Genomic DNA, 26,640 nt, shown 5'->3' on the forward strand with positions numbered 1-26,640 from the left:
TGTATCCCAAGTGCATAGATGAAATATGCTCCTGATGTCAATCATCACAATGTCGTGTGCCGACAGTAATCTGAAGACAGATCTCATACAGTTTGAATATTGTTGATTCCAGCTTGATTAAACAACTAGCAAACAAATACAGCCATGCAAACTAGGTTAATATTTCTTAAACTGTCCTGATTCTTTTAATTGTAAATCAAATATGTCAACCAAACCATCCAGACAAATATGCATAATTCACTAATCCTGAAATTGATGATCAACTTTGAACAATATAATGTGGAATTGTACAAACTGGCATTTCCCTGAACTGCTTAACAATACTATTTTAGAACCTATTTACAAATTTTATATCATACTGTAAATCCAATTTGTCAGCCAAACCTTCCCGACAAATATTAATGACTCATTAATGCAGAAATTGATTCACATGCAACATTTATTCACTACCTTTGAACAATATAATGTGAAATTGTACCACCTGGTATTTCTTTGAACTAATTAACAATACCAATGTGACCAATGCAAATTAATATGCTAATTAGAAAGAAGTAAATTTGTTCAATCATAAATCAAAGAGTCTTGAAATTTGTCAACCTTCAAATAAAACAAATTATATCAAAGCATTGAAAAATAATGATGTTTGTAACAGTACAGCCACATGCAATCTACGTGTCAATGGCTATAACCAAAACATGCTCCAGAGCTCCAGATAAGATTTAGGTCATGTGGGTACTGTACCCACTGTATTTTGTTTGAGTGGGTATTATGAATGTTGAGTGGGTATTTCATTTTCCGTTACCCACTGCTTTCAAATATGTGCGTATTTCAGTCATTTTACTCACCTAAGGTATGTTCTGCCTTATGTCATACCAAATCAAAACCAACTTAAATATAATGGAAATGATTTCATAAAAAAATCACTCATCCTATACTGACAGTACAACACTAGTCCTATACTAACAGTACAACTTGATAGCAATCGATGTCTTTTTCATTACGCAAGCAATTTTTATAAATATATTTCGTACGCATTTGTCTTAAACTTTTTGCGTATCTAACATTTTTAATGCGTAATTGGTACGCAACAATTATTTTTCAATGCGTAATTGGACATTTTCTATGCGTATTTTACCCGGATACGCAGCTTATCTGGGCCTCTGATGCTCACAGATGGACTTGCTTGGAATCAATCTTTTCTCTGACAGAAAACCCCCCAGAATGTTCCCAAACCACAAACAGTATTCCAAACATGTCACCTCATTCACAAAACAATACCAGCACTCTGCATTGTTCAAACTCCCCTACAGGACCAGGTCCATCTCCTTTAGCCAAGGTGGAGTGGGCCTCTGATGAAATTCTCAGTAATCACTGTAGGGAGCTTTCCCTTTGTAATTAGCCCGTGTCACCTCTAATGGAATTCTGGATCAGAATAATACTGAATGGCTGACCAGCCTGCTCTAATCCCAAGCCAGGGCCTGATTAAAAGTTCCCAAATTCAAATTTGGTAATCAAGACAGCATTAAATCTATTTATTGGTATTCCAATTGATTCAGAATGGGGCTAGATGATAAGGGAAATAATTCAGACACGCAAAAAAAAGCATGTAATAGCACGTGTCCTGAATGTTGTATGAAATTACTGCACAGAGAACCATTTAATGATACCAGAGACCGAGCTCTGACAAAATTACAAAATAATATGTATTTCCCATCTCATCAGTATTAGCTGGCTTGCAGAGGATACGAGAATAAGATTAGGGACATGGAAATAATTAGTGAGACATGTCTCCAACTGAGAAGTTAATTGCCTACATGTGTTTATTTCATAATTCCTCATACAACATATTAAAATGTTGAGGGCTGATACAAAAATGGGCTAATGACATATTGATACTGAATTATCTTCATGACAATGAAACTTTGAAGGAGACTTTCACTGGATCAAGGGGATAAGGTTTGCTAAAAGTTTTGAAATCTTTTATTGTTAATTATATCAGTTGAACATACATACATCTTAAGGCAATACAAGCAAATATTTTCAAAGTTGATTCTCAGAGGGATAATGCTGGAATATTGCTAGATGCGGTGTAAAAGTAAACTCACACTTCAAGGGATTCATGATCAGGTCAGAAAAGATCCTAAGTACATAATCCATTATGTGTTAAAATGGGCTAAACATTAACAGTAGAGTGAGTGAGTGAGAGAGAGAGAGAGTGAGAGTGAGTGAGAGAGGGAGAGTGAGAGTGAGTGAGTGAGAGTGAGAGAGAGAGAGAGAGAGAGAGAGAGAGAGAGAGAGAGAGTGAGTGAGTGAGTGGGTGAGTGAGAGAGAGAGTGAGTGAGTGAGTAAGTGATCGCCAAGCCAACCAGTTCTGGGTTTTAAAAAAATGTAACTACCAAGTTCCATGCAACAACAACAAATATACCATTTTTAATGGTGTTTTTTTTGTAAACCAGTAAAACTGATAGATGTAAGAACAATAAAGGTTATTGTGAGTATGTCTTATATGTTGACCTTTTGGAAGAAGTTAATATCTTCAAATATACTTTTTTCCCGGAGTCTCAGTTTCAGACAATAATGGATTCTTAAACTTTTAATTTTTTTAAATGAAACAATTCAAAAGTATCAGTCTCAAATTCTGCTTTGTTATTTGTGTGTTCTTTATTGGAATTAAAGCAAAATGTCTGGTTATGTTCATGACTTCACACAACATGTCACAGAAGAAAGTGCGTGCGCTATGACGTCCCGACTGAAGGGGAGATAATTCAGAGTAGATAGAGGCATACCACTAAAGAGAACTATGACATACTGGCAAACAAGGATAAGTTGGGGCCGGCGCAGAGAACTCATTTGAGTAGTCGGTGCATGGCAATGAGCAAACCCATTTGGTTTGTGAAAGGTAGAGCAGATGTAGGCTAGTGCACGATGACGATGAAATTGATTCCGCGCGAAGCGGCACACGCCTTGCTCATAAGACTCTCACGTTGGTGTAGCAAGTTGCACTGCACTTGATCGCAGACAACCTGGGTCCCCTTCACTAACAATGGCAAGTGCCAGTGTGCAGCACTCATACATGCTAATACGGGTCAATTGTCAGGTCGGTGCTCAACTTGATTGCCAGTAGTAAATGTTTCACTTCAATTTTTCTGTATGTGTCTGTGGTAACCACAGGAATAAGGCAACCATAATCCAGAGGAATGTTTACGACTATAATTGTGGTATATTGCACATACCATATCCTTACTAGCCATCACAACACACATCCCACACAAAATAATACCAGTTAACGCTTGTATTTTTCGATGTCTCAAGTTCCTTGAAGGGAAAGTGAAAGTGTGCTGTCAGCGAAACAGGATCCAAGTGAAAAGAGATCATTTTTGCTTTCTAGCATTTCTGGCTGAAGTCTTTCATTTTCTGGTGTCCCCCGCTGTGATATTGCTGGAATATTGCTAAAAGCGGCGTAAAACCTAACCTACTCACTCTTATCAAACCAAGTACCACGAAACTGGGATTGGAATCCATGGTTTGCCAGGGTTTTCATCCTTCAGACATTATTTTAATGGCACCAGAATGCAAAATGTCAACAATATACAGTGCACCCTGGCTATAATGCCACCCTAAATATAATGCCATGTTTTGTCCAGAACAGATTTCCTGCCTATATAATACCCTGGTTATAATGCCCCTGGATATAATGCCATGTTTTGGCCAGAACAGATTTTCTGCCTATATAATACCCTAGTTATAATGCCCCTGGATATAATGCCATGTTTTGGCCAGAACAGATTTCCTGCCTATATAATACCCTGGTTATAATGCCCCTGGTTATAATGCCATGTTTTGGCCAGAACAGATTTCCTGCCTAATAATACCCTGGTTATAATGCCCCTGGTTATAATGCCATGTTTTGGCCAGAAAGGATTTCCTGCCTATATAATACCCTGGTTATAATGCCCCTGGATATAATGCCATGTTTTGGCCAGAACAGATTTCCTGCCTATATAATACCCTGGTTATAATGCCAAACTGGATATAATGCCATGTTTTGGCCAGAACGGATTTCCTGCCTATATAATACCCTGGTTATAATGCCCCTGGATATAATGCCCTGGATATAATGCCTATATAATACCCTGGTTTAATGCCCCAGAATAAGATTTCCTGCCAGAACAGATTTCCTCTATATAATACCCTGGTTATAATGCCAAACTGGATATAATGCCATGTTTTGGCCAGAACGGATTTCCTGCCTATATAATACCCTGGTAATAATGCCCCTGGATATAATGCCATGTTTTGGCCAGAACAGATTTCCTGCCTATATAATACCCTGGCAATAATGCCAAACTGGCACTTTAACCAGGATGTACTGTAGTTCACTTTGCTCACTTAGTTTGTAAGCAGACCTGCCTTGACATAACTTAAATGTTTACTGTTAAAACAATTGTAACCATGACAATACCTTCCTCACCGTGTCAAGCTTTGTTTGTTTGTAAGATTGCCAGACATGGGTTTATCACAACCAGTTTTGACACTTAACACCTGATGGTTTTATCAAAAGCAGTTTTGGATCAGAAACATACTGAGAGATAGTTTAAGAAAATTGTGTGAAAAATATACCTCAACAATATTTGTGATCCCTTGTTTGTTGTGTTCACACTGAACATTTATCTTGAGTGGTACAAACTATACTCCGTGTATATACCGGTAATAGTTTTGAAATGTGGAATGTCAAAGGACTGGCTGTCCAATAAAGTGACTCGCGTTGACTCTGTTGACTTTTTCCCATGAGGGCGATGGGGTAGCCTAATGGACTGGCTGTCACGCTGAAGACCCAGGTTAAATCGGGTACAATGTGTGCCCATTTCTGGTGTCCCCGCGTGATGTTGCTGGAACGTAAAACCAAACTCAGTCAGTCAGTTGACTTTTTCCCACGATATTTGAAAGACCCTCTACCATTTCGCTCGTCTACATCATAACTTATTGATTATTAAGAGATTATTACATTTGTGTTCATATCCTGATGAAGGAAACTCGGAATGAATGTGTTTCCTGAGCCTGTGAAAGCATTGTGACACTCGTGTTGTATAACGCACACGCTCGTATAATGTTTATCAGTATCTGTTATCCCAATCAGTCAGCTAACCTTTTTGAAGGGAAGTTATAGCTCAAATAAAATGCAATTCATTGTGTTGCTAGGTAACACAAACCAGTCTGACTTATCAACAAAACTGATCTGTAGGTGATTTTGACGAATGGTTAGAGCATGTGCTTGTTACACATTATATTTGCGATTGCACTTTCTTTAAAGTACGGAGTATTTTGCTGCGGTGGCTGAGTTGGTTAGGCGGCTGGCGATTAGGTGCCAGACTTAGGGGGTGTGGGTTCGATGTGACTCAACATAACAAAAGTACTTGAATCTGTACTTTACTGATACAGTGTAATCCCAAATATAACATGTTACATTTGACCACTTTCTAAATGGCAGAGTCTGTCTTACAGTCCCTGAACTACATTATTTTCCCTACTGCCTTGCCCTCCCTGCATACTTAAAAGACCTAACTAAATGAAGCAGGGCGGTGGGGTAGCCTGGTGGTTATAACGTTTGCTCATCACGCCGAGAACCCGGGTTCGATTCCCTTCGTGGGTACAATGTGTGAAGCCCATTTTTGGTGTTCCCCACTGTGATATTGCTGGAATATTGCTAATAGTAAAAGTAAACTCACTCACTCACTACTAAAAAGTAGGAATTATTCGTTTACTTTGCATGGATGAGATAGAAATATGATAATGATCAAAATGTTTCTGAAACAAAGACAACATTTACACAGATTCTAAACTCTTATACTTGAACTTCCGAAACAGTATGTAAACAAAAATAAAACATAATTTAAATTAATTTAATTTAATTTTTAAAAAAAATCGAAAAATTGAATTTTCATGGATAAAATCATATAACAGCTTTACTAAAAGAATTATGTCTACGTCTATGACACAAAACGGGCACAAAATGTAGAACACAGACCACAAGGTGCCAAGTCTTAATTGACTAATTTCACAAATCTGGAAAACTTAAAAAAACAACACACACAATAAAAACGAAACCCTCGCAAATAAAACCATTTCATGAGAATTTCAGTGGAAAATTTCAACAGAGGGCCGTGATACACAGCTGGTATGATACTCAAGCCACAAGTTATGTCCTGCGCTGTCTCTTAGACCTCTGTAGTCTGCCTGTTATCAGATCAATTTACATGTAAAACATATTCTATGTCCCTAAAAACAACCCTTCCTCACTTGAAATGGTTGCCAAATAATCCAGAGAGCTACAGGATGAAGAGCGGAATGCTGCATGTATATCTCACTATCTAAACACGCTCCTTCAACGGTTTAGATCTTGGAGGTTCATCTCCCAAAATAAACTGCTCGTATTGTTCAACAACCGTCAGCCACAAAATGGGGTGATTTTGACGATTGCCATTTCTGTGGAAACATATTCGTGAGTAGTCGCTCGACTGCATTAGAAACGGCATCCAATAAAATACAATCAGACCCTTGCGGTGGTGGTCCGTCTGGCGCGTGTGCTGGGGCCAGATACTGTGCCAGATTGAGAAATAAAAACTCCATTTGAAAACAGCCTTGGATATTTGAAGAAAGTGCGTGTTTTACTTATAAGCACAATGTTGGGTCGTTGCCGATGGCAACTGCGCAGGCAATGATTACAGGTTTTGGCCACACAGAGAAAATGACACAGGACTGTTTGTTGACTTTACAGTTCATTTGTATAAAGACATGCATTACTGGTAGATTTAGTCAAGATACTATAACATTACGAGGTAAAGTAATGTCGATGGAAATATTTCGGTAGAAAATCTACATCTAAACGTTCCAATCCCTTCTTTCTTTGGATGACTGCTATCTGAAGATACATTTACACAAACAGATACCTTTCTGTCTTTATTTTCAAATGAAAAACTAAGCATCTTTCTAAGAAAGTTGAACAAATGTGATCTTAATATCTCCAAATCTGAAATGTTCATTTTAGTTGTCATTTGCCAACTAACTCTGCAAGAAATACTTCTCTTGGAATGTCTGGTATTTTAAGTACGTATGAAACATCACATGCCATTGAAATATATTCTTTTTTACAAAATCATCTTAGAAACTGAGAGCTTTCATTTTTTCAATTTTCCATAAATCTCACACAGCCAGGTAGTTGTGGCTTCTACCGAAAGCACTCAACAGATTTCCGCCATTCAAGATGTAAACTCAACTGGAAGCATCATCATTCAACCCCATGAAACTCATAAAAAGTATTCATGATATGTACATTTCAATCATTTACGAATACCTAAAAAGAAGTCCTCATCACTCACCCTCTGGAACATCAGTCCATTACTGCACCTCAATTCTCAAATCATAATCCATGAATCAGACCCTAAATTACAGAGAGGACATCAACACTACAAACCCAGGAGAGCTGGAATCACCAATCTAGTCGAGATCTGAGGTCCAAGTTCCGCGTCCTCATATCGTCAAGCTGCATAATCGACAAATGGTGGCCATTTTAATCAACGCATGCAAAAAGTCAGCCAAAATTCAGCCGAGAGGCGAGAAACGGTTCTCAACCCCATTTCAATGAAACCCCTGAGGAAGGATTATGGAATAAGACAACACATACGTATCTATCTTGTCTGGTTCCAAAAGCCTTATTTGTCTCTTGAGCACTATCAGAATGCAGTCCCATCAAAGGAGGAGAACTACGAGGTCCCAATAAAAACTGTCTCTTCGGTGACAGCTTACTAGAGGAGTTTGAAGGAGCTAGCATGTTCAAAATGGCTCTGGGTCATGGTATTAGGCTATGATATGGTATCAGTACATGTTATTAGGGTTAAAAAGTATGGAGTGGTTCTCCCTGAGGAAACTTTTTAAACTGTTGATGATGAAGGATGTATTTTGTGGGGTAGGTTTGATTACACGATTACATGTTATGGAGGCAGACAATCATCGTTATTGTTGTCAAAATCATCATCGTTGTTATCGTCATCAACACAACTATCATCACTGTAACCATCATCATCATCATCATCGTCGTCATCATCATCACCACCATTTGTTTTTATACATCATACATGAGTCCTAAACAATTTACGCACCCATTTTTCCAGATCCTCACCATCATCATCATCATCATCATCATCATCATCACCACCATTTGTTTTTATACATCATACATGAGTCCTAAACAATTTACGCACACATTTTTCCAGATCCTCACCATCATCATCATCATCATCATCATCATCATCTTCTTAACGTCGTCATCATCATCACCACCATTTGTTTTTATACATCATACACGAGTCCTAAACAATTTACGTACACATTTTTCCAGATCATCATCATCATCATCGTCATCGTCGTCATCATCATCATTTTATTTTTTATATTACATAAAGGTCCTAAATTGTTTATATTCACATTTGGGGGCGGTGGGGTAGCCTTGTGGTTAAAGCGTCCGTTGAAGTCGCTTGTCATGCCGAAGACCCAGGTTCAATTTCCCACAGGGGTACAATGTGTGAAGCCCATTTCTGCCATTAAATTGCAGGAGTATTTGCTAAAAGTGTCATAAAACTAAACTCACTCACTCACGTTCACATTTATCCAGATCATCATCTCATCATCATCATCATCATTCATACACTGAACACTGACCCTCCACCTTGAAAACAGTCACAACCAATTTATAACAAACATCCGCTGAGCCTGACTTAGGAAAATACAGAACTGAATCAGACATCTTTTCATTGCTTCCCATCAAATTTGGAAATGTCCTCCGCATGCCTACAATAAATCGTTTTGTGCGGTTTGTTGCCAATTTTCAGTGTAAGTCCAGAAGAAACAAGCTCCTCGCATCACACTGTCTTCATGGAAGAATGTAATCTTTTGTCACCTTATTGATCTAGATGCGAAAACATGAGTTACCAGGCAAACAAACTTTCGTTTGCTGGGGCTGCAAATTTACCCAAGCTTTGGCCTCCTTTTAACAGTGCATCCTGTGTAGGATCATTGTGCCCACATATTCTAAGCTCTCAAACCTTCATAAAAAATAAATGTGACTATCACAAAGAGAGAGGCGACAATGTATCTTTAATTCACTCCCACCAATCAATTTGCCTTGTGAACACAGGTAACATATTTAAACAAATATATTTGCATAATTCCAATCTCTATTTGCTCAAAACTAATTACATCTTTGCAGACAATAAAGAAAATATCCTACATATAAACACCACAGCATAGCCAGTTGTACCAGCCCATTCATGCATCTAATTGTAAATTGGATGCAAATTTGACTTCAAGGATTTGTTTACCTTCCAGGATATATTCATCAGCTTCATTGCTAGAGCAACCATTAGATGGCATCAAATAATATTTCTAATCTGCTCCAGCAGAAAATGGCCAACGTAAGCACCGCGGCTGTTTTGGTGTCTGTATGATATTTGTTCACTGCTAAAACGGGCAGTACCGTACCCTCTGATATTTAATCAGGGAAATTGCATTAGATACACTTGTTTGATTTTGAAATGGCGAGATTATTTCTCGAGAGACTCGACAATGATCTCAGTCTCTGCCATGCGACGACGTTGCGTATGCAAAATGATGTCCCCCCTGTGGAGGAGTCTCGTGGTTGTGGGCCAGTACGATGCTGAAATCAATCAAATTACTTACTGTTACTCGACCACGCTGTGTTTTATAAATCTCTCGGTGGAAGCCATGAAGCCAGATTAGATGCGCTTTACAGTCGGAATCTCTGCAATGGAACAATAAATATGTCAGAATCAGCATATCATTTGGAGTACCTTTTTTGTTTGTCTGTTTTCTACAAGAGCTCATTCAATGAAGCACTTGTTACAATGGCAGTCCCCAACAGACTGCAGAGTTTTGGCACAGATTTGTCTCGTCTTTTTCAAGGCACTTGAGTGAGTGAGTGAGTGAGAGAGTTTAGTTTTATCCCCGCACTCAGCAATATTCCAGCTATATGGCAGCGGTCTGTAAATAATCGAGTCTCGACCAGACAATCCAGTGATCAACAGCATGGGCATCGATCTGCGCAATTGGGAACCGATGACATGTGTCAACCAAGCCAGCGAGTCTGACAACCCGATCCCGTTAGTCACCTCTTACGACAAGCATAGTCACCTTTTGTGGCAAGCATTGGTTGCTGAAGACCTATTCTACCCCGGATCTTCACGGGTCTGAACCATAACCCAAATTCGTAGATAACCTTGATTCGTGGATTGCGGTAATTATCATGCTATCTCGTAAATTATGTCTTTATGACGTCACGAAGCAGTACTTTTGATGTACACACAGTGCCACGCCTCTCGCTGACAAAAATGTTCTGAATCACTGCATTTCACGTAAATACAGTAAGTCTAATTGGGGAGGTGGGGTAGCCTTGTGGTTAAAGCATTCGTCCCGCCGATGACTCGGGTTCGATTCCCACATGGGTACAATGTGTGAAACCCATTTCTGGTGTCTCCCGCCATGACATTGCTGAAATATTGTTAAAAGTGGCATAAAACTACACTTGCTCAAGACACTTGTCAAATTCAGGGTAAATACTATCCAAGATCATCCATGATTGCAATCATTTAACAGAATACTTATGATTCCAGCCATCATTCTGCAATAAGAGAGATCGCCTATAAGGTTCATATGACTCTTTAGTACTATAAAAATAGTACATAAAAATCAATGTGATTGAATGTCTTTTCAAGTGATGCTGTATTTCTAGGCTTTTTCAAGGCAAACTTAAAAATTCATGGCCTGTCCACAACCTGTCTAAGTGGGTGAGTGAGTATCATGATGGGGGACACCAGAAAACAAGCTGAAGACTCAAGAAATGCATAGTCAGGATGGGTTTTGGGATCAGACTTAGGGGGTTAGGTACCCAAGACTGGGGTTTGAAGTTAAGGGTGGGTTTTTGAAAATTCAGATTAGGGGATCTGATTTTCAAGAGTTTGGGTTTTAAAGGTTTGAGTTCTGAATTTGGGGGTTTGGAAATTTCAGATTTGGGGTGGGGAGTTGATGTCTGAAGTGGGATATTGGGATGGGCTTCTTAGTCTGAGAATCATGCTGTAAGGGTTGTGTGTGCAGGAAACATTTACAAATATAACAGTGCATCAAAATACATTCTTCATAGAGTGTGATCAAGTTCAGACATCAACATAAAATACTGTGAATATTCAATCTTGCCAACTATCAGGAGAAAACAAGAGGCACAGTCATAAATCAGTTCAATTAACTCATCTTATCCCTGAGTAGAGTGGAACCATGAATATCTCATGTGTTCTAATTCTGTTGGAATAGGTGAATTTTCAATACAGTCATCCCTCGCAATAACGCTCTTCACGATACCGCGGATTCGGTTAAACCGCGGGGTAATCCGTGGCTCCCATAAAAAAAGTTGCCCAATGATCACACATATTCATGTCATCGAAAATAGCACATCAACCAATCTGCTGTTGAGCTCTGGTTAATCACGCTGTAAACTAGTGAAGTTCAGTGCGGATTGCAATTAACAGTGTTTATCGTACGTTACCATGGTTTTTCAGATGCTTAAAACATCCAGGGTTTTTTTCAATAATAATAGATGAACAGCGAAACATCGTATTAACTTTATCATAAAGACATGTCATCAGATGAGTACTTACAACGTTTTCTGTGATGCAACACACCACGTAATTGCACGGGTAAACACCGTCATCCGAGAATGTATGATGTCAGAAAACACATTTCATTGATTAAATTCAATCCCATTTTCATTCATTAAAACTGTTTACAATAACAACGCAGAAACCGTGAGTAAAATGGCATTACCTCATTCCATACAACGCCCGCTTACCACAATCGTGAGGGTCTGTTTTTTGCGCCTACCGCAATAGCACCAATTTCTCATTTTTCTCAGCAATCATGAACAGATTACAGCCTTGTCATCCATTGACCCCAAGACCCGCGTTATTGACTCATTGAAGTCATATTTGACAATTAATTGCCAACATTTTGTTTTTACAATCAAAGTGGCACGTACCGCAGGAAGTCAGTGGTGACTTGTTAAACTGTCTCCTACGTAAAATGTATCCAGCCAGGTAACCCAAAGTGCTTAGCAATGCTAATTATTATGTTAAATATGTTCGTAGAAAACATGTATTATACTTATATGATAGCAATATATAAGATCTCTGTTAGTATAACTGCTTGACATATAAATTATTCTGATAATGGAAATGAAATTCTTTGATGTTATATTTTCGGATCTTTTTGAACTGAATCACCGGTACATTGGACCAAAACATCGATCTGTGCACAGCTGATTGCTATTTCTGGCTTAGTTGAATAACAGGTAGCATGACAGGAACAACAATTGAATTATCATCTCTTGTGATATTTGATTGCAAGTTTCATGTACCTACATCTATTCTCATTTACAAAGTTTTTTGTTTTTTTTCACCTCCAACAATACGATATAGTTTTGACTGGGCACAATACATGAAATAGCAGTTTTGTTATGTCCATGGAAAATACGATTTTACTTAGCCTTTTTTCCGCGTTATGTAATCGTTACTATAACGCGGGTGTCTAATAACGCGGGTGGTCATCCATGGACCCCAAGACCCGCGTTATGGCGAGGGATGACTGTATTTGTTTTTCACCTGTCATCTTTCACTACATGCCAGTATTACTTGGCACAAATTGTAATCTTGATCTCAATGGGTTAAAAATCACAGACAAAAGTACTTCATTAATATGGCCTAAGAAGTACATTAAAAGATCATCTTTCACAAATGCTTATATTGCTTGACACCAATTCTAACCTTGATCTCAATGGGTTAAAAATCACAGACAAAAGTCTTCACTCGATCAGCTATAATAAAGATTAAAGAAGTACATCAAAAGATTATAATTTCCATACAACTACTTTCATAAATATCGGGAGATGTACTTAATGGTCTCTGCACTAGACAACCTTATGCACTGTGCATTATAATGGTAAGAGGGTATGATCACTGTGCACCTCCTTATCTACCAAACACATCTGTCAGAACACAAACAAGAATTTCAACTGAAGAAAATACTTAATTCACCCAGGATAGGGACAACATGAGTACATTTTACCCAATCCTGTCCTCTTAAACCCACTAACAGTACATGCAAACTTTCAGCTCTTCGGCAACAAAAGCTTAACCAATTCAAGTTATGTGGATTCAAGACAAGGTATAATGTTCCTATTATTCAACTTGACAAGAAAATTCATTTCAGAGAGCACTTGCATTTGCATAAAGTGCATGGAAGAGACTGAATTCTTCCTGTCATCAATGAATGGTCAATAAACATCCTCCTCAAATTGGGCAGGTGAGACTTATGTTTAACTGAAAATATACGACCCATCAAAAGTTTAGACTCACTAGTGTACATATAGCCACTTACTTCAGTCAACTGATCTAAACTAGATTTTGCAAAATATTCTAGACAGTAAAAGGGTACTGTTTACACCTGAACTGATGTATTATAGAACAAATTCACAACGTTGAAAAGATTATTGTCATGAGTTTAATAAATGATGAAACTCAGTGAAAATTGGTGAATTCTTAACAAAATTTTACACCAAAACGCAGCTGTTCACATGCACGATATTTGCAGATGCTTTTCAGCAATTTGATGCATGATCCTCATGCAATTCATCTGCATAAGGTTCGCAGTTGGTTCCTTAAAGTTAATAATATATATACATAACATATAGTGAGTGCTTTAAGTGAGTCTAAACTTTTGATAGGGAGTATTTATAACTTTAACGGAAACACACAAAAAATGCATCTGAAATGAAAAGCCCTTGTGAGATGGGAATTTCATAACCTCAAAATCTAGACTACATGGGGTGTGTGACTGGGATTAATTATACGCCACTTTTAGCAATATTCCAGCAATATCATACAGGGGACACCAGAAATGGGCTTCACACATTGTACCCATGTGGTTAATCTAACACGGTTGTTTGGTGTGACGGGCAAACGCTTCAACCACTGGGCTACTCCACCACCCCCTCCAGAGAGGGCTTGGTGGACGTAGGGCTACGTATTGGCAAACAAATTGAATTGCAGTTTATTGGGATTCAGTTACAGTATTGCAAAACCTATTGTGATAGATTAGGAGCTAAATTATTCGACAGTGAGTGACACTGGTTGTACATGCAGAGCCTACTTTCTACATAGAAGCCTTAAAAATAAATGTTTTGGTTCTGATAACAGCAGTCTCAAAATAAGGTTGAATAGGTAGGGATTCTAGTTTCTTTTTTAATTTATAGCATGTATATGCCACGGACTAACATCTAACACCTGAAATGAACATATCTCACAGAACAAAAATTGTTCATAAAAAATAATAAGGCCAGACCAATTTTATTTCTTGTTTTATGGATTTTTGTCCTCAGAAAACCTAAAAGCAGGAGGGGAAAAAAATAAAAATAAAAATCACCAGCCAAAGTAACATTCCTTTTAAATACTAAAAGTATTTTACTTTTGGCAATTTATGAAGTGTATATGGGGCAAAAACAATCTATTTTTTGCCAATAAATATATTAAAATTTTATTTTTTGAGCAGCAAATTTATGTATTTTTTCTAATTCTTGAAAAAATACAACAGGCGGATCCGTAAAACAAGAAATATAATTAGTCTGGCCTAATAAAAGATAACAAAAGGAGCCCAGAGACTTTCCTCATTTTCAGAAACTGAAAAAATCCAGACTTCCACATATTGTAGACTTGCATGGGCGTTCTTGGATATACTTGTTTCAGGGTCTGTATCACAGACACATAATAAAGTATGTCATTTCATAAATGAATTTACAAGGGAAACATCAGTTATGAATGAAAGTCTGTGTCAATTTTAACATAAACCACAAATATAATCACAAAACTGAAAAAAAATAAATGTTTTACCTAATATACTGGTTCTCAGAAAATAATATTGCCATACTTATCATTTGAAAAGCGGTACACAGTATACTGGTAATACCATGGAGTCCAGAGGATTGAGCGAGTTTGGTTTTACGCCGCTTTTAGCAATATTCCAGCAACATCACGGCTGGGGACACCAGAAATGGGCTTCACACATTGTACCCATGTGGGGAATAGAGCCCAGGTCTTCAGCGTGATGAGCGGACGCTTTAACCACTAGGCTACCCCACCGTGCCTGTCCTAGGTGGAAGGGGAATATGTTGAACGGACTGTGAAACAGTGGGGCTTAACCATTCAAACATGTTGAAGAGAAGCTCAGTAAAAGTGAGAGAGTTGGTGAGTGCTATTGCCACTAGCAATATTTACCCCATTGGGTTACGATGACAAGCAATAAACAGTGTCAATGAGGCTAAACACCAATCAATTCAGTCGCCTCTTCTGATCGGCATAGTGTCGACCTATTGTAATATGGATCCCTCTCTGGTTGACAATGGATGTAAATGATATGCACTGATGGAAAAAATATGGCTGTTATGAAGCTATAAAAATTTTAACACAGCTTGCAAATAAAGTTTTGTGTGCTCTTTTGCCATTGTCAGGAATATAAAGAAACAAACTGGTATCCAGTGACTTCAATCCTTTTGGACCTGTGCAGATCTGGGTTAGAATTGGTCTTCTGCAACCCATGCTTGTCGTAAGATGAGACCAACGGGATCGGGTAGTCAGGCTCACTGACTTGGTTGTCATCGTATCCCAACTGCGCAGATAGATGCTCATGCTTTTGATCTCAGGATTGTCAGGTCCAGACTCGATTATTTATAGACCACCGCCATATAGTGGGAAATTGCTGAGAGCTGAGAGCTGAGTTAAACAACAACCAACCAACCAACCAACCATCCAACCAACTACAATCATTTTGGCAAATATGTAGCTTTAAATGCTTAAATGTTAAAGTTTCCTTATGATCTACATGTCATGCTAGCCAGAAACATAATTCCTTCATGTTGAAATGACAATGCCTGAAAAAAATTCCTGAAATAAAACTCAAGTATACAAAAAACCGTTCAGGATGCAACTTGGCAAAAGTTGAACTTTCACTGCAAGTAATAAAACACACTAACTGTTTTCTATGCAGAGTCATGTAGACAAAAGAACTGAACAAATGTCAAAAGGAAACAGTTGAATAAGTTGTGTTGTAACAGCAGGACTCACAAATATAACTTTCAAATTCAAAAGACACATTAATTATGGTCATGAACAGATGCTTTGAAACCAAGAACGGTGACTCAAATCTAAAGAATCCAAAATAAAAGAAATAGTTATTGTATCGGAAAACTCCATATATGCAGAAACAGTGACTAATCTTCACACAAAAATGTCTTCAGATGGCACCAAAATCAAAGCATAAATTTTGACTTAAGTAAGAACAGAGATTGACTTGCCAAAGAATCAATACAGGAGTTAGATAATTCATTCTCTGTGGGCGTTAGAGAGATTAATTTGAAGGTCTCAAAACCAAGAAACCGTGACTATCGTAAAGAGGTGACCAGGGGTTTTAAACTTTAATAGACTCATATATTTGATATCAAAAGAATTCTTTATATCTTTGCATGAAACTATCATATCCATGCTAACTTCCCAGCATGTGCGACTGAGATAACAGTGGGAGGTAACTGCACATGAGAACACAAATAAACAATTTGGATTGTTGTTTTGAGAGACATGATATCTTAGGGTTATACTGCTCTTGTGTAATGTGAACTGAACTCTCATTGGTCCTTGATCAATATTGGTTGGTTGGTTTGTTGTTTAACGTTGCACTCAACAACATAACACTTCGAAATTTTTAATTTTAAAAGTAACTCATTCAGGTTGCAATGAAGTAGAGCATAGAGCAGGTCAACATGGAACATCTTCATTTGGAAAGCAGCAGACGGATGAGCTTGATGAAAGAATTTCCCACAAACAAGAAACCTCCAACTTCCTCTTTCTCATAAACCAGAAAAATTGAGACATTCCTCAAACCTTTCATTTCAGATTCAGTGAAAGATGTGTAAGCTGATAACTCGATCATTTGCACATCAAAGATCAATTTTGGAAAAACTCTCTTATGTGCACGATTGTTGCGAGATGCAGGAAGCTTCTCCATCCCAGCCCACATCCGATTCTTCTTCAGGGTCGTAATCAACCAATTCCACCATATTTTTCATTGGGCACGTTTTTACAGTTATTCTATGGCAGATCCAACCTGACATAAATGTGTTTTTTATTGCTGGTCGGAATAACAGCATTGAAGGGCCCATCAACTCATCTGAAAGTGCTGGTATTGTAAACCAGCGGTGTTTGCTCAAGGTTTCACACCGCGCACTTCAGGTGGCCAAACTGGAGCAACATTATACAATTATACTAACACCGCCATTGATCTGTTGGGATACAATGAAGACATTTCCTTGCAAATCTGCCCCCTTTCAGAGGAAAAGGCAAGAGGAATCATTGTAACGCTGCTCACAGCATCATGTGGTCAACACGTTCTGAAGAGGCGTGTAGTTTAGTTGAAAGTGAAAGCTTTGCAAAAACATCCCCGTGAGAAGTGTGTTATACCTGGGTACTACAGAAGTTGCCAACACTGTGTAAGTGTCCTTAAGTACCAGATGTGTAATGGTAGATTATCATGTACACGGTAGAATGTCTACAATATGGATCCAAGTAGAAGGAGAATTATAATGTCAGTTTGATGTAAGACATGAGTGAGTGAGTGAGTGAGTGGAAGGTAAGTAAAAATTCTCAAATGGGCATCACAAATTCCTAGTATGTTTTAATATTATTATAACTCAATGACTAATTTAATGACACAGATACATGGACCATAAAAGACGGAATGATTTTAATATAGTGAGTGAGTTTACTTTTACGCCGCACTCAGCAATATTCCAGCTATATGGCGGCGGTATGTAAATAATCGAGTCTCGATCTGACAATCCAGTGATCAACATCATGAACACCGATCTAAGCAATTGAGATATGATGACATGTGTCAACCACGTCAGCGAGCATGACCAATCCATCCCATTAGTCGCCTCTTACGACAAGCATGGGTTGCTGAAGACCAATTCTAACCTGGAGCTTCACAGGTTCCAGTAGATACAACTGTGGGGAATAAAACCCAGCACTTTAGGACTATGAAGCAACACCCTTCACCACTTGACCATCTCCATGAGGCCTTACAAACACATCACTCAAGTGACCTGATCAACATCGTGATGCATTAATGTTTGATGTGACACCACCCTTCACATCATTACAACTGTCTCCATGGACACTCAGACTTGCACTTGTGAACATCTGAGAGATCGTCATGAAAAAATATTACAAGGAAATAAACTCCTCTAACTATTCCAACGAGATAAGTTATCTGTGTTTTGTACCTAGATTTGCATCCCGAGGGTATTTTACCGCACCAAGTTCCTGTCAACAACACGGATGATCACAACACTATCTTTCAAAATAAGATGTCTGTATAATCCTAAATTCCCTTCCAGCATAAAACGAATTAATAAAAAATGCATTTCAAGGAAGTACCATCTTCCCTATTCATGAAAAAAAGGACAAAAGCCGCTTCAACAGAAAGACGTCAGTTCGTAAAATATTTATCAAGATGCTGAAAAACATCTCCAGCAAGGATTCCTATTTTCCCCGGCAGCCTTTAATCTGAAATAATTCACTGCATCCCAAACCATACTTACCTAAACTTCCAAGGATACAAAAAAGGAATGTCACTGGAAGAAGATATCTCGAGATCGTCGGATAAAGCAACAGGCGACTGAAGCTATGTAATTTCAGACCATTTAAAAATTGCACTAAAAATATAACTTCCTTACCAAATGTTTTTTTCTCATTTGCAAAGCCCCATGGGACTTTAGATGATCATGTAGATCAATACTAGTGCCTCTTAATCAGGTCCAGTATCCCTACTGCGACCCCCAAACACAAAAGAGCTATTTCAATTTGTCTAGCTGGCGTTCTCTAACAGAAGAGGTCCCTATTACACCATTCTCGATAACATCCGACATCAAAAGCTCTGTGTCCAACACGGCTGCGTTTAGGACATTCTACGATGGATCGTTTGCTTCGAAGGGGGATCTCCATTAGGGGGATTATTTCAAGTGTCAATGACAACGATTTCGCTGTCAATTCTGCATTTTTTGGACCAGCCTGCAATTGCTGATGCACTTTTTGAAAAAGAGTGTGAGAGGACCTATGGAGAAGGGCACGGTGTGGAGTGGATGGAAGATATTAAAAAGTTTCATTGGATTTATTGGGACAATGGCAACTTGAAGCTCTAGCTGGAGACATCTTAAACTGGCAAGGGGGCTATCAGTGTTATCAACACCATGTCTTCATCAAGCCAAACAGGAGATGTGGTATATCCTGAAGTTCCAGACAATGAAGTGTCTAAAAATAGACAACGAAAACACAATTCCTGATACGCATAAATGTCTTGGGTTATCACTCTTGTCCAATTTGTAATGTTCAAAATTGTTTAATGTTGTACAGAAAGCCAAACAGGAGATGTGGTGTATCCTGAAGTTCTGGACAATGAAGTGTCCAAAAATAGACAATGATAAAGAAATTCTGCAGTCTGAGGTTATCCCACATGTCATGTCTAATTTGTAATTATCAACAATGTTTAAAGTTGTGCAGAGTTATTTAAGTCACCTTCCTTTCATTGTAACATTGTAACTTCTTGGAAACATTGTTGTTAGAAATTTTCAACACTTCTCTCTGTGAATATTATGGACTAGAGACCGCCTCCGTGGTGTAGTGGTTAGAGCGTCCGCCTGGAGAGCGGAAGGTCGCGGGTTCGATCTCCGACCGCGTCATACCAAAAGACGTTAAAATATGGTACTTGTTGGTCCCTGCCTGGCGCTCGGCATTAATGGGTACAACAAGGACTGGTCGGCTCGGAGTCAGTATAATGTGTCTGAGTGGGGTATTCGTGCTTCACTGCGGCATGGTATCTCAGTGGGCTAGCACTATAAAACCAGCTTAAGTCTGGGCTAGTACAAGCAGCCGCACATACATATACACACGCATGCACGTCGTCATATGAGTGAAATATTCTCAAGCACGACGTTAAACCCAATTTCACCTCACCTCACCTTGGAAACATTGTTGTTCAAAATTTCTATCACTTCTCTCAGTGAATATTATGGACTAGAATAGTTCGGTGCACTCCATATTGTCTCCGTCTGGATATGATGGTCCTCCCTGTACCGTATACCTCACTTCCCGTGGATATTCTGGGGTGGAATTGGTCCCTAGTTTCTGATACGTGTCTCCCTGTTGGTATGTGGAATGGAACAAGTCTCCAGTTCCCAATGCTTTGCTCACTGTCGGTATTCTCTGGTAAAATATCGTCCCGGGTCATTCTGTGTATTCTCGCGTATACTTGACCACAGGTATATTGTGGATATTTTTTTAGTATACTCGGTACTCAGGACCCTTGTGTCTATTCTCAAGTAAACTCGAATGTGAGGTGAGGCGAGGCGAGGTGAGTTGAGTTGAGTTGAGTAAGTGAGCAAGCGGGGTTTTATGCCGCTTTTAACAATATTCCAGTAACATCATGGCGGGTGAAACCAGAATTGGGCTTCACACATCGTACCCATGTGGGGAATCGAACCCGACCTTCGGCGTGACAAGCGAACAATTTAACCACATGGATACCCCAACACCCCTGTTTTAAGATACAGCTCCTGAGAGTGGCATAGCATTATCTCTGTCAGACCAAAACCTGTCAGGTTATTCTGTTTTCAAATCAACAAGAACCTATGCAGCACCTAAGGCAGATTTATGGCATGTTTGACCTGATTTCTTACAGAGACCACAAGCAGTCTACCACAGGATCTGGAATGTAGTTTTGTCATCTTGTAGATGCTTTGAAGCTATTGCTACATAAATACTATATATATTGCAAGATAATTCCTGCACACCTATTAGCAATGATATTTTCCATACAACTATACAACAACCAGACTGACCTCAGAAGGGTATGCATTATGCATGAAGAAAACATCACATTTATTTTTACATCAATCAGTCTACAGTGCATTCATTTCATGCATAAGTGTAAAAAATGTCAAAACCTAACACAACCTCATCTTTGTAGTGCACATTACACCAAATTCCGATGCTTTTCTGCAATTTATTGAAACTTATTCTCATGGAGAACATTCCGGGCAGAATCACTCGCTGTTATCACTGTCATTTGCATGTCAAGGAATCATTTTGTCATTAAATGATAATACATACCGCATAGAAACATTTTCTTGGAGAATAATTGAGGTATTTGTTATTCTGAAAATGAGCATACCATTTGTACATTCAGATTGTGACATTTGATCATGTTCTATTACATCGAATAGCTTCAAATGGATATTTTAAAACATTTTTTTTTTTTTTTTCATTTTGTATTTATGAGGCAAACCACATTTATGATTTATCACTGTGTAAACATATTATTTTACCATTTCATACTTCAAATCGCAAAAGGGGTGAGTGAGTTAAAGTTTAACATCGAATGGGTATTATTTCAGCTAAATAGCAATCACAGAAGGGAAATACTAACACTAACGAAAGCCACACTAACTCGGTGCGCCTTGTGGCTGCAAGAGTTGTATGCTCCCCAGGAAGTTGAGATTGATGATACGACGTGCCGTTGAGACTGACATCCAGTATTCGAGGGAAAAACAAAGCACCTTTTAGCAGCTGAGCTGGATATCGGCGCTATACAAATGTTAGCATAATAATAATAATGATAATACAGTGACTGAGTGGATGTCTTACAAAGCTGATCAGAACAAACTACAGCTGTCATATCGAAGGAAACTGATCATATCAAGTTGAACAATCAAGTATAAAACATTGCTTGATGACATACGCATTGATCTCTGCAGGCAGGATACATAATACATAACACATAACACATAATTCAGCCAGTTTGTTTGTTTCCTGTTTAGCACACAGTAATATTCCAGCTATATGGCAGCCAGTACATAATCGAGTCAACACAGTGATCAACAGCATGAGTATCGATCAACATAATTGGGATACGATGTATCAACGAAGTCCGCAAATCTGATCTGAACCCGGATCTTCACGGGTACAGTCATGTCTGGCATTGTAACCAACCTTGTTCCCAACTCGACCCTATCCCATTCCATACAAATCCCCACCTCTGTCCCCCAACACCACCTTTAACACTTACCCCATGCCCATCCCGTACGACAGCCTCTATCCCCATCTTACCCCAACATCCATCCCTGACCCCAAAGTCCCAGCCTCAACCCTAACTCCAACTGTGGCCCAAGAACATAATATGAGACACTGAAAGTCAGTGAGTAGATCAGACTGCTCAAAGCTTTATTCACCAGTGAGAACAAGGATTCATCCAGGATTCCAAATAACGCGCCATTGGCATGCAAACTGGGAAAAATATCATGCTTGATTTTTAGTTGTTTATAATTTGCGGATAACACTGGACTGAGGACCATCTGGAGGACCACTTTGGCAATGTTGAGTACTTGCACTGGGAACCACTTGGAGGACCAACACTGGTTGTTGACTGGGTGAAGACAGCACTTCAACTGTGAACCACTTGGAGGACCAACACTGGTTGTTGATTGGGCGAAGACAGCACTTAAACTGGGAACCACTTGGAAGACCAACACTGGTTGTTGATTGGGTGAAGACAGCACTTCAACTGTGAACCACTTGGAGGACCAACACTGGTTGTTGATTGGGTGAAGACAGCACTTAAACTGGGAACCACTTGGAAGACCTACACTGGTTGCTGATTGGGTGCAGACAGCACTTAAACTGGGAACCACTTGGAGGAGCTACACTGGTTGTTGATTGGGTGAAGACAGCACTTAAACTGGGAACCACTTGGAGGACCTGCACTGGTTGTTGATTGGGTGAAGACAGCACTTCAACTGGAACCACTTGTAGGACCTACATTGGTTGTTGATTGGGTGAAGACAGCACTTCAACTGGGAACCACTTGGAGGACCTGCACTGGTTGTTGATTGGGTGAAGACAGTACTTCAACTGGGAACCACTTGGAGGACCTGCACTGGTTGTTGATTGGGTAAAGACAGCACTTCAACTGGGAACCACTTGGAGGACCTACATTGGTTGCTGACTATGTGAAGATAGAACTTAAACTGGGAACCACTTGGAGGACCTACACTGGTTGCTGACTATGTGAAGATAGTACTTAAACTGGGAACCACTTGGGAGGACCTACATTGGCTCCTGACTGGGTGAAGACAGCACTTAAACTAGGAACAACTTCATCGAGGCATGGCTGCCGACAGAGTGGAGACTGCAGACTGCACTGGGAACTACATGAGAAGACAAGAATTTCACCAAGACATGGCCGCTGACCTCTACTGGTATGTTTGATCCCACCTCCGTATCACAATTCCCTCAGACTCCCATCTATCTTATTGCTGTAATTTTGCTGACTATGGCATAAAGTGATTTCACTTAATCATTCTGAACAGCCACGGACCAATGAAGGACGATGCAATGATTGGGCTTTACAGACACAGCCAGAATTCAGACGAGGAGTCCATTCATTGTAGATTTAGTAGATATCAAATAAATAAAATGCCATAGTCTGACAACTCACACTAACTTTGGGGAAAGGGGAAGGCAAATGTGAACTGGGCCCACACATACTGCAGCTGTAACGTCATTACAATGCAATCATCCTGAATTACATCATTATAGTGAAGAGTGAAATGCATTCCTTAGTCTGTCATACACACCCTGAAGCAAATATATCCAAGAAAGCCGACACAAGTCTTGAAAATGTGGCAAGTCTAGATTTCCCCAGGTTCAGGTCCTGAAGTAGTCTGTCGTACAGACCCTGAAGCAAATATATCCAAGAAAGCCGACACAAGTCTAGAAAATGTGGCAAGTCTAGATTTCCACAGCTTCTGAAAATGATGAAAGTCTCAGGGCTCCTTTTCATTATATTTTATTTTTTTACTATGAACTTTTCTTTCTATAAAATATGTTAATTTCAGAGACTCGTTGTTAGTCTATCTAATGTCAATGAAATTGAAAAGTGAGAAAACCCCCTTAAAGTTTGCTTGAAAGTGTACCTCCATATTGAAACAATAATGGTTTCTTTCAAATATATTTCAAACCGGCTTTGTAAAGATCTAAATATATTTTAGGCATTGTGCTGACAGGGTGACTGATTTAGATTTAACCTTATTTCTCCTTGCTGACATTTCACCCACTTGTAGGCAGTGTCTTTGGGTACATGATTTCAGTATTTCAGTTTTATCAAAGGATGTCAGCATAAAAGGGACAGACAGAGAGTCAAAGTGAAACAGGTAATCTATGGAAGATTAGAATTCTGCTACATCAAAGGGACGTAACTCTGTATAGAACATTGCAGTGTAAAAAACTGGGTCACAGGCCACTTTTCCATTTTTTTCATGCAGCACTTCATAAAAGGACTAAAGAATATCTCTTGCCTCATGGATAAAGATTACCGTATATGACTGTAAGTAATGATTAATACAACTACTCTGAGACCAATGAGACCCATGAAGGTCCGGGTTAGACTGAACCTTCAGTAACCCATGCTTGTAGTAAGAGGCGACTAATGGGATCGGGTGGTCAGGCTTGCTGGCTTGGTTGACACATGTCATCGGTTCCCAATTGCGCAGATCGATGCTCATGCTGTTGATCACTGGTCCAGACTCGATTCTTTACAGACTGCTGCCATATAGCTGGAATATTGCTGAGTGCGGCATAAACTAAACTCACTCACTCACTCACAACATTACCTAGAAGCCAGTTGTCATTAAGCAATAGGGCCCATAACTAGGTCACGGCACTTTGCAAGACCTTACGTTGTTTAGTGCTTCTAGTGAGTGAGTGAGTGAGTATGGTTTTACGCCGCTTTTGGCAATATTCCAGCAATATCACAGCAGGGGACACCAGAAATAGGCTTCACACATTGTGCCCATGTGGGGATTCGAACCCGGGTCTTGGGCGTGATGAGCCAACACTTTAACCACTAGGCTACCCCACCCGCCCCTAGTGCTTCTAGTGACAAACAACACTTTACAGAAATGGCAGTAGCACTGTTACAAGAGACACATCCTGGCTAATCATACTCCACACACAATGTATGACTCAGAAAACCATGACATGCAACAGGTTACAAACACTTGGACTATGTTGCATGAATAGCTCACTATTAGGACAGTCAACAGCTGTGACGGCCAAACATGGTTGTACACTTGGTCCAGTCCAGTAAAGTCATATTTGACGGTCACGATTTTGGAACCAGAACTGGTTGAATTATGCATGTCCTCAGAAATCTGGTATCGGATGTAGCGCATCGTGGCCCTACATCTGGAAACACTGATTGAGTTGTACAAACGATCATCTGATATCAAAATCTGATCTTAGAATCAATTATGACTGATAGCAAGGAACCATCTCTTGAACGCATGACATAAAGTGAGAATATCACCGATCTATTTCAAGAACACTCACCAGTACTGCCAAGTCATTTTACTATCATCGTCTTCTTGACCTAAATTACTACAGACAGGAACACATTTAATTCCTATTTTACATTTGCAAATAATTTCAAATGTATCTTAGCCCCATGAATATGAATGGTTTGGAACGTCTGAGTATATCCACGAACATGATATCTTTCATTGTGAAACCAGAAATGACAGCCAAGGGGCCAATCTAAAGCTTGAAAATTGGCATGGTGCCAACTGTAATGTACATCAGAATGACAGTCATGTCAGCAGTTTCTTTTAAAGGTGCCTTGCTGTCAATCAAGATACACTTTTTTATGTACATTTTTAATAACCTGTCAGAACCACAAGCTTCCACATTTCATCGGTACTTAATTCACAAGCCACAGAATGAAATGTGTGCTCCAACTGTTAACTGTTTCTCCCATTCACCAACTGACCACACACCGGTTGTTAGCGAGATTAAGGAACTACTTCATACTTTATATTTACACACACCAAAAAAATCGAGGAATATATCTGTTCTCCTTCACATCTTTCCACAGTTGACATGCAAATGGAACCGTTTATAAAATTGAAAAACATGTATATACAATCATCACTTAAGAAATCATCAACCGGTCCAATTTCCTGCTTTTCAATGATTTCCTGATATAACTGACAGACCAATTATGATCAAAATTGAAGATTATTGGACCATGTATGGTTCTTAGATTATCTTAACATTATGTACAGATTTGTCATTTCCATGGGAGTGTTGAGCGGTGACTTTAATTTTCTTTAACATGGATTTTCACAAAAGCAAATGTCAGAGTGACTGAGTGAGTGAGTTTAGTTTTACGCTGCGCTCAGCAATATTCCAGCTACATGACTGCAGTCTGTTAATAATCGAGTCTGGACCAGACAATCCAGTGATCAACAGCATGAGCATCGATCTGCGCAATTGGGAACCGATGACATGTGTCAACCAAGTCAGCAAGCCTGACCACCCGATCCTGTTAGTCGCCTCTTATGACAAGCATAGTCGCCTTTTGTGGCAA

General features: G+C 39.2%; 1 protein-coding gene across 2 annotated transcripts in view; it reads right to left on the reverse strand.

Moving 5' to 3' along the window:
* The window catches only part of LOC124280958 (D-glucuronyl C5-epimerase-like), a 339,439-nt gene that overhangs the window by 152,898 nt on the left and 159,901 nt on the right, over nucleotides 1–26,640 (reverse strand). For both annotated transcript variants that reach the window (XM_046716964.1, XM_046716963.1), the window contains one exon: nucleotides 9,733–9,814. The gene's annotated coding sequence lies outside the window, so the exon portion shown is untranslated. The remainder of the gene's footprint in view (nucleotides 1–9,732; nucleotides 9,815–26,640) is intronic.

This window comes from Haliotis rubra, unplaced genomic scaffold, assembly GCF_003918875.1.
Source record: "Haliotis rubra isolate DU_JTF1 unplaced genomic scaffold, ASM391887v1 Scf277, whole genome shotgun sequence".
Lineage (NCBI taxonomy): Eukaryota > Metazoa > Mollusca > Gastropoda > Lepetellida > Haliotidae > Haliotis > Haliotis rubra.